The following is a 10,778-nucleotide window of genomic DNA, read 5'->3' on the forward strand; positions in this document are numbered from 1 at the left end:
TCTGCCAAAACGTGCTTTTCAGCCCCTGAAAAGCACATTTTGGCCATAAAAACTGAATATGTCCCCTGCAACCAAATGAACTGTCGGAGACACAAATCTACAATGGACATAGTGTAAAATGGTCCAATTCAAGTAAATTATTCATTTGGCATCATTCGAAGTGATAGAAATCAAGTTTTAATGAAAATTATCAAACTCGGCCAAAATGTGCTTTTCAGGGGCTGAAAAGCACATTTTGGCCATAAAAACTGAAAATGTCCCCTGCAACCAAACAAACTGTCGGAGACACAAATCTACAATGGATGTAAAATGGTCCAATTCAAGTAAGTTATTCATTTGGCATCATTCGAAGTGATAGAAATTAAGTTTTAATGAAAATTATCATACTCGGCCAAAACATGCTTTTCAGCCTCTGAAAAGCACATTTTGGCCATAAAAACTGAATATGTCCCCTGCAACCAAACGAACTGTCAGAGACACAAATCTACAATGGACATAGTGTAAAATGGTCCAATTCAAGCAAATTATTCATTTGGCATCATTCGAAGTGATAGAAATCAAGTTTTAATGAAAATTATCATACTCGGCCAAAACATGCTTTTCAGCCTCTGAAAAGCACATTTCGGCCATAAAAACTGAAAATGTCCCCTCCAACCAAACGAACTGTCGGAGACACAAATCTACAATGGACATAGTGTAAAATGGTCCAATTCAAGTAAGTTATTCATTTGGCATCATTCGAATGGATAGAAATCAAGTTTTAATGAAAATTATCAAACTCGGCCAAAACATGCTTTTCAGCCCCTGAAAAGCACATTTTGGCCATAAAAACTGAATATGTCCACTGCAACCAAACGAACTGTCAGAGACACAAATCTACAATGAACATAGTGTAAAATGGTCCAATTCAAGTAAGTTATTCATTTGGCATCATTCGAAGCGATAGAAATTAAGTTTTAATGAAAATTATCATACTCTGCCAAAACATGCTTTTCAGCCTCTGAAAAGCACATTTTGGCCATAAAAACTGAAAATGTCCCCTGCAACCAAACGAACTGTCGGAGACACAAATCTACAATGGACATAGTGTAAAATGGTCCAATTCAAGTAAGTTATTCATTTGGCATCAATCGAAGTGATAGAAATCAAGTTTTAATGAAAATTATCAAACTCGGCCAAAACATGCTTTTCAGCCCCTGAAAAGCACATTTTGGCCATAAAAACTGAATATGTCCCCTGCAACCAAACGAACTGTCAGAGACACAAATCTACAATGGACATAGTGTAAAATGGTCCAATTCAAGTAAGTTATTCATTTGGCATCATTCGAAGTGATAGAAATCAAGTTTTAATGAAAATTATCATACTCGGCCAAAACATGCTTTTCAGCCCCTGAAAAGCACATTTTGGCCATAAAAACTGAATATGTCCCCTGCAACCAAACGAACTGTCGGAGACACAAATCTACAATGGACATAGTGTAAAATGGTCCAATTCAAGTAAGTTATTCATTTGGCATCATTCGAATGGATAGAAATCAAGTTTTAATGAAAATTATCATACTCTGCCAAAACATGCTTTTCAGCCCCTGAAAAGCACATTTTGGCCATAAAAACTGAATATGTCCCCTGCAACCAAACAAACTGTCAGAGACACAAATCTACAATGGACATAGTGTAAAATGGTCCAATTCAAGTAAGTTATTCATTTGGCATCATTCGAATGGATAGAAATCAAGTTTTAATGAAAATTATCATACTCTGCCAAAACATGCTTTTCAGCCCCTGAAAAGCACATTTTGGCCATAAAAACTGAATATGTCCCCTGCAACCAAACAAACTGTCAGAGACACAAATCTACAATGGACATAGTGTAAAATGGTCCAATTCAAGTAAATTATTCATTTGGCATCATTCGAAGTGATAGAAATCAAGTTTTAATAAAAATTATCATACTCGGCCAAAACATGCTTTTCAGCCCCTGAAAAGCACATTTTGGCCATAAAAACTGAAAATGTCCCCTGCAACCAAACGAACTGTCGGAGACACAAATCTACAATGGACATAGTGTAAAATGGTCCAATTCAAGTAAGTTATTCATTTGGCATCAATCGAAGTGATAGAAATCAAGTTTTAATGAAAATTATCAAACTCGGCCAAAACATGCTTTTCAGCCCCTGAAAAGCACATTTTGGCCATAAAAACTGAATATGTCCCCTGCAACCAAACGAACTGTCGGAGACACAAATCTACAATGGACATAGTGTAAAATGGTCCAATTCAAGTAAGTTATTCATTTGGCATCAATCGAAGTGATAGAAATCAAGTTTTAATGAAAATTATCAAACTCGGCCAAAACATGCTTTTCAGCCCCTGAAAAGCACATTTTGGCCATAAAAACTGAATATGTCCACTGCAACCAAACGAACTGTCAGAGACACAAATCTACAATGGACATAGTGTAAAATGGTCCAATTCAAGTAAGTTATTCATTTGGCATCATTCGAAGTGATAGAAATTAAGTTTTAATGAAAATCATCATACTCGGCCAAAACATGCTTTTCAGCCCCTGAAAAGCACATTTTGGCCATAAAAACTGAATATGTCCCCTGCAACCAAACGAACTGTCAGAGACACAAATCTACAATGGACATAGTGTAAAATGGTCCAATTCAAGTAAGATATTCATTTGGCATCATTCGAATGGATAGAAATCAAGTTTTAATGAAAATTATCATATTCTGCCAAAACGTGCTTTTCAGCCCCTGAAAAGCACATTTTGGCCATAAAAACTGAATATGTCCCCTGCAACCAAATGAACTGTCAGAGACACAAATCTACAATGGACATAGTGTAAAATGGTCCAATTCAAGTAAATTATTCATTTGGCATCATTCGAAGCGATAGAAATCAAGTTTTAATGAAAATTATCATATTCTGCCAAAATGTGCTTTTCAGGGGCTGAAAAGCACATTTTGGCCATAAAAACTGAAAATGTCCCCTGCAACCAAACAAACTGTCGGAGACACAAATCTACATTGGACATAGTGTAAAATGGTCCAATTCAAGTAAGTTATTCATTTGGCATCATTCGAAGTGATAGAAATTAAGTTTTAATGAAAATTATCATACTCGGCCAAAACATGCTTTTCAGCCTCTGAAAAGCACATTTTGGCCATAAAAACTGAATATGTCCCCTGCAACCAAACGAACTGTCAGAGACACAAATCTACAATGGACATAGTGTAAAATGGTCCAATTCAAGTAAGTTATTCATTTGGCATCATTCGAATGGATAGAAATCAAGTTTTAATGAAAATTATCATACTCGGCCAAAACATGCTTTTCAGCCCCTGAAAAGCACATTTTGGCCATAAAAACTGAATATGTCCCCTGCAACCAAACGAACTGTCGGAGACACAAATCTACAATGGACATAGTGTAAAATGGTCCAATTCAAGTAAGTTATTCATTTGGCATCATTCGAATGGATAGAAATCAAGTTTTAATGAAAATTATCATACTCTGCCAAAACATGCTTTTCAGCCCCTGAAAAGCACATTTTGGCCATAAAAACTGAATATGTCCCCTGCAACCAAACAAACTGTCAGAGACACAAATCTACAATGGACATAGTGTAAAATGGTCCAATTCAAGTAAGTTATTCATTTGGCATCATTCGAATGGATAGAAATCAAGTTTTAATGAAAATTATCATACTCTGCCAAAACATGCTTTTCAGCCCCTGAAAAGCACATTTTGGCCATAAAAACTGAATATGTCCCCTGCAACCAAACAAACTGTCAGAGACACAAATCTACAATGGACATAGTGTAAAATGGTCCAATTCAAGTAAATTATTCATTTGGCATCATTCGAAGTGATAGAAATCAAGTTTTAATGAAAATTATCATACTCGGCCAAAACATGCTTTTCAGCAAATGAAAAGCACATTTTGGCCATAAAAACTGAAAATGTCCCCTGCAACCAAACGAACTGTCGGAGACACAAATCTACAATGGACATAGTGTAAAATGGTCCAATTTAAGTAAGTTATTCATTTGGCATCAATCGAAGTGATAGAAATCAAGTTTTAATGAAAATTATCAAACTCGGCCAAAACATGCTTTTCAGCCCCTGAAAAGCACATTTTCGCCATAAAAACTGAATATGTCCCCTGCAACCAAACGAACTGTCAGAGACACAAATCTACAATGGACATAGTGTAAAATGGTCCAATTCAAGTAAGTTATTCATTTGGCATCATTCGAAGTGATAGAAATTAAGTTTTAATGAAAATTATCATACTCTGCCAAAACATGCTTTTCAGCCTCTGAAAAGCACATTTTGGCCATAAAAACTGAAAATGTCCCCTGCAACCAAACGAACTGTCGGAGACACAAATCTACAATGGACATAGTGTAAAATGGTCCAATTCAAGTAAGTTATTCATTTGGCATCATTCGAATGGATAGAAATCAAGTTTTAATGAAAATTATCATATTCTGCCAAAACGTGCTTTTCAGCCCCTGAAAAGCACATTTTGGCCATAAAAACTGAATATGTCCCCTGCAACCAAATGAACTGTCGGAGACACAAATCTACAATGGACATAGTGTAAAATGGTCCAATTCAAGTAAATTATTCATTTGGCATCATTCGAAGTGATAGAAATCAAGTTTTAATGAAAATTATCAAACTCGGCCAAAATGTGCTTTTCAGGGGCTGAAAAGCACATTTTGGCCATAAAAACTGAAAATGTCCCCTGCAACCAAACAAACTGTCGGAGACACAAATCTACAATGGACATAGTGTAAAATGGTCCAATTCAAGTAAGTTATTCATTTGGCATCATTCGAAGTGATAGAAATTAAGTTTTAATGAAAATTATCATACTCGGCCAAAACATGCTTTTCAGCCCCTGAAAAGCACATTTTGGCCATAAAAACTGAATATGTCCCCTGCAACCAAACGAACTGTCAGAGACACAAATCTACAATGGACATAGTGTAAAATGGTCCAATTCAAGTAAGTTATTCATTTGGCATCATTCGAATGGATAGAAATCAAGTTTTAATGAAAATTATCATACTCTGCCAAAACATGCTTTTCAGCCCCTGAAAAGCACATTTTGGCCATAAAAACTGAATATGTCCCCTGCAACCAAACAAACTGTCAGAGACACAAATCTACAATGGACATAGTGTAAAATGGTCCAATTCAAGTAAATTATTCATTTGGCATCATTCGAAGTGATAGAAATCAAGTTTTAATGAAAATTATCATACTCGGCCAAAACATGCTTTTCAGCAAATGAAAAGCACATTTTGGCCATAAAAACTGAAAATGTCCCCTGCAACCAAACGAACTGTCGGAGACACAAATCTACAATGGACATAGTGTAAAATGGTCCAATTTAAGTAAGTTATTCATTTGGCATCAATCGAAGTGATAGAAATCAAGTTTTAATGAAAATTATCAAACTCGGCCAAAACATGCTTTTCAGCCCCTGAAAAGCACATTTTCGCCATAAAAACTGAATATGTCCCCTGCAACCAAACGAACTGTCAGAGACACAAATCTACAATGGACATAGTGTAAAATGGTCCAATTCAAGTAAGTTATTCATTTGGCATCATTCGAAGTGTTGGAATATAAGTTTTAATGAAAATTATCATACTCTGCCAAAACATGCTTTTCAGCCTCTGAAAAGCACATTTTGGCCATAAAAACTGAAAATGTCCCCTGCAACCAAACGAACTGTCGGAGACACAAATCTACAATGGACATAGTGTAAAATGGTCCAATTCAAGTAAGTTATTCATTTGGCATCATTCGAATGGATAGAAATCAAGTTTTAATGAAAATTATCATATTCTGCCAAAACGTGCTTTTCAGCCCCTGAAAAGCACATTTTGGCCATAAAAACTGAATATGTCCCCTGCAACCAAATGAACTGTCGGAGACACAAATCTACAATGGACATAGTGTAAAATGGTCCAATTCAAGTAAATTATTCATTTGGCATCATTCGAAGTGATAGAAATCAAGTTTTAATGAAAATTATCAAACTCGGCCAAAATGTGCTTTTCAGGGGCTGAAAAGCACATTTTGGCCATAAAAACTGAAAATGTCCCCTGCAACCAAACAAACTGTCGGAGACACAAATCTACAATGGACATAGTGTAAAATGGTCCAATTCAAGTAAGTTATTCATTTGGCATCATTCGAAGTGATAGAAATTAAGTTTTAATGAAAATTATCATACTCGGCCAAAACATGCTTTTCAGCCTCTGAAAAGCACATTTTGGCCATAAAAACTGAAAATGTCCCCTGCAACCAAACGAACTGTCGGAGACACAAATCTACAATGGACATAGTGTAAAATGGTCCAATTCAAGTCAGTTATTCATTTGGCATCAATCGAAGTGATAGAAATCAAGTTTTAATGAAAATTATCAAACTCGGCCAAAACATGCTTTTCAGCCCCTGAAAAGCACATTTTGGCCATAAAAACTGAATATGTCCACTGCAACCAAACGAACTGTCAGAGACACAAATCTACAATGGACATAGTGTAAAATGGTCCAATTCAAGTAAGTTATTCATTTGGCATCATTCGAAGTGATAGAAATTAAGTTTTAATGAAAATCATCATACTCGGCCAAAACATGCTTTTCAGCCCCTGAAAAGCACATTTTGGCCATAAAAACTGAATATGTCCCCTGCAACCAAACGAACTGTCAGAGACACAAATCTACAATGGACATAGTGTAAAATGGTCCAATTCAAGTAAGATATTCATTTGGCATCATTCGAATGGATAGAAATCAAGTTTTAATGAAAATTATCATATTCTGCCAAAACGTGCTTTTCAGCCCCTGAAAAGCACATTTTGGCCATAAAAACTGAATATGTCCCCTGCAACCAAATGAACTGTCAGAGACACAAATCTACAATGGACATAGTGTAAAATGGTCCAATTCAAGTAAGTTATTCATTTGGCATCATTCGAAGTGATAGAAATTAAGTTTTAATGAAAATTATCATACTCGGCCAAAACATGCTTTTCAGCCTCTGAAAAGCACATTTTGGCCATATAAACTGAATATGTCCCCTGCAACCAAACGAACTGTCAGAGACACAAATCTACAATGGACATAGTGTAAAATGGTCCAATTCAAGTAAGTTATTCATTTGGCATCATTCGAATGGATAGAAATCAAGTTTTAATGAAAATTATCATACTCGGCCAAAACATGCTTTTCAGCCCCTGAAAAGCACATTTTGGCCATAAAAACTGAATATGTCCCCTGCAACCAAACGAACTGTCGGAGACACAAATCTACAATGGACATAGTGTAAAATGGTCCAATTCAAGTAAGTTATTCATTTGGCATCATTCGAATGGATAGAAATCAAGTTTTAATGAAAATTATCATACTCTGCCAAAACATGCTTTTCAGCCCCTGAAAAGCACATTTTGGCCATAAAAACTGAATATGTCCCCTGCAACCAAACAAACTGTCAGAGACACAAATCTACAATGGACATAGTGTAAAATGGTCCAATTCAAGTAAGTTATTCATTTGGCATCATTCAAATGGATAGAAATCAAGTTTTAATGAAAATTATCATACTCTGCCAAAACATGCTTTTCAGCCCCTGAAAAGCACATTTTGGCCATAAAAACTGAATATGTCCCCTGCAACCAAACAAACTGTCAGAGACACAAATCTACAATGGACATAGTGTAAAATGGTCCAATTCAAGTAAATTATTCATTTGGCATCATTCGAAGTGATAGAAATCAAGTTTTAATAAAAATTATCATACTCGGCCAAAACATGCTTTTCAGCCCCTGAAAAGCACATTTTGGCCATAAAAACTGAAAATGTCCCCTGCAACCAAACGAACTGTCGGAGACACAAATCTACAATGGACATAGTGTAAAATGGTCCAATTCAAGTAAGTTATTCATTTGGCATCAATCGAAGTGATAGAAATCAAGTTTTAATGAAAATTATCAAACTCGGCCAAAACATGCTTTTCAGCCCCTGAAAAGCACATTTTGGCCATAAAAACTGAATATGTCCACTGCAACCAAACGAACTGTCAGAGACACAAATCTACAATGGACATAGTGTAAAAAATGGTCCAATTCAAGTAAGTTATTCATTTGACATCATTCGAAGTGATAGAAATTAAGTTTTAATGAAAATCATCATACTCGGCCAAAACATGCTTTTCAGCCCCTGAAAAGCACATTTTGGCCATAAAAACTGAATATGTCCCCTGCAACCAAACGAACTGTCAGAGACACAAATCTACAATGGACATAGTGTAAAATGGTCCAATTCAAGTAAGATATTCATTTGGCATCATTCGAATGGATAGAAATCAAGTTTTAATGAAAATTATCATATTCTGCCAAAACGTGCTTTTCAGCCCCTGAAAAGCACATTTTGGCCATAAAAACTGAATATGTCCCCTGCAACCAAATGAACTGTCAGAGACACAAATCTACAATGGACATAGTGTAAAATGGTCCAATTCAAGTAAGTTATTCATTTGGCATCATTCGAATGGATAGAAATCAAGTTTTAATGAAAATTATCATACTCTGCCAAAACATGCTTTTCAGCCCCTGAAAAGCACATTTTGGCCATAAAAACTGAATATGTCCCCTGCAACCAAACAAACTGTCAGAGACACAAATCTACAATGGACATAGTGTAAAATGGTCCAATTCAAGTAAGTTATTCATTTGGCATCATTCGAATGGATAGAAATCAAGTTTTAATGAAAATTATCATACTCTGCCAAAACATGCTTTTCAGCCCCTGAAAAGCACATTTTGGCCATAAAAACTGAATATGTCCCCTGCAACCAAACAAACTGTCAGAGACACAAATCTACAATGGACATAGTGTAAAATGGTCCAATTCAAGTAAATTATTCATTTGGCATCATTCGAAGTGATAGAAATCAAGTTTTAATGAAAATTATCATACTCGGCCAAAACATGCTTTTCAGCAAATGAAAAGCACATTTTGGCCATAAAAACTGAAAATGTCCCCTGCAACCAAACGAACTGTCGGAGACACAAATCTACAATGGACATAGTGTAAAATGGTCCAATTTAAGTAAGTTATTCATTTGGCATCAATCGAAGTGATAGAAATCAAGTTTTAATGAAAATTATCAAACTCGGCCAAAACATGCTTTTCAGCCCCTGAAAAGCACATTTTCGCCATAAAAACTGAATATGTCCCCTGCAACCAAACGAACTGTCAGAGACACAAATCTACAATGGACATAGTGTAAAATGGTCCAATTCAAGTAAGTTATTCATTTGGCATCATTCGAAGTGATAGAAATTAAGTTTTAATGAAAATTATCATACTCTGCCAAAACATGCTTTTCAGCCTCTGAAAAGCACATTTTGGCCATAAAAACTGAAAATGTCCCCTGCAACCAAACGAACTGTCAGAGACACAAATCTACAATGGACATAGTGTAAAATGGTCCAATTCAAGTAAGTTATTCATTTGGCATCATTCGAATGGATAGAAATCAAGTTTTAATGAAAATTATCATATTCTGCCAAAACGTGCTTTTCAGCCCCTGAAAAGCACATTTTGGCCATAAAAACTGAATATGTCCCCTGCAACCAAATGAACTGTCGGAGACACAAATCTACAATGGACATAGTGTAAAATGGTCCAATTCAAGTAAATTATTCATTTGGCATCATTCGAAGTGATAGAAATCAAGTTTTAATGAAAATTATCAAACTCGGCCAAAATGTGCTTTTCAGGGGCTGAAAAGCACATTTTGGCCATAAAAACTGAAAATGTCCCCTGCAACCAAACAAACTGTCGGAGACACAAATCTACAATGGACATAGTGTAAAATGGTCCAATTCAAGTAAGTTATTCATTTGGCATCATTCGAAGTGATAGAAATTAAGTTTTAATGAAAATCATCATACTCGGCCAAAACATGCTTTTCAGCCCCTGAAAAGCACATTTTGGCCATAAAAACTGAAAATGTCCCCTGCAACCAAACGAACTGTCGGAGACACAAATCTACAATTGACATAGTGTAAAATGGTCCAATTCAAGTAAGTTATTCATTTGGCATCATTCGAATGGATAGAAATCAAGTTTTAATGAAAATTATCAAACTCGGCCAAAATGTGCTTTTCAGGGGCTGAAAAGCACATTTTGGCCATAAAAACTGAAAATGTCCCCTGCAACCAAACAAACTGTCGGAGACACAAATCTACAATGGACATAGTGTAAAATGGTCCAATTCAAGTAAGTTATTCATTTGGCATCATTCGAAGTGATAGAAATTAAGTTTTAATGAAAATTATCATACTCGGCCAAAACATGCTTTTCAGCCTCTGAAAAGCACATTTTGGCCATAAAAACTGAAAATGTCCCCTGCAACCAAACGAACTGTCGGAGACACAAATCTACAATGGACATAGTGTAAAATGGTCCAATTCAAGTCAGTTATTCATTTGGCATCAATCGAAGTGATAGAAATCAAGTTTTAATGAAAATTATCAAACTCGGCCAAAACATGCTTTTCAGCCCCTGAAAAGCACATTTTGGCCATAAAAACTGAATATGTCCACTGCAACCAAACGAACTGTCAGAGACACAAATCTACAATGGACATAGTGTAAAATGGTCCAATTCAAGTAAGTTATTCATTTGGCATCATTCGAAGTGATAGAAATTAAGTTTTAATGAAAATCATCATACT

This window comes from Stigmatopora argus, unplaced genomic scaffold (genome assembly GCF_051989625.1).
Source record: "Stigmatopora argus isolate UIUO_Sarg unplaced genomic scaffold, RoL_Sarg_1.0 HiC_scaffold_26, whole genome shotgun sequence".
Classification (NCBI taxonomy): Eukaryota; Metazoa; Chordata; class Actinopteri; order Syngnathiformes; family Syngnathidae; genus Stigmatopora; species Stigmatopora argus.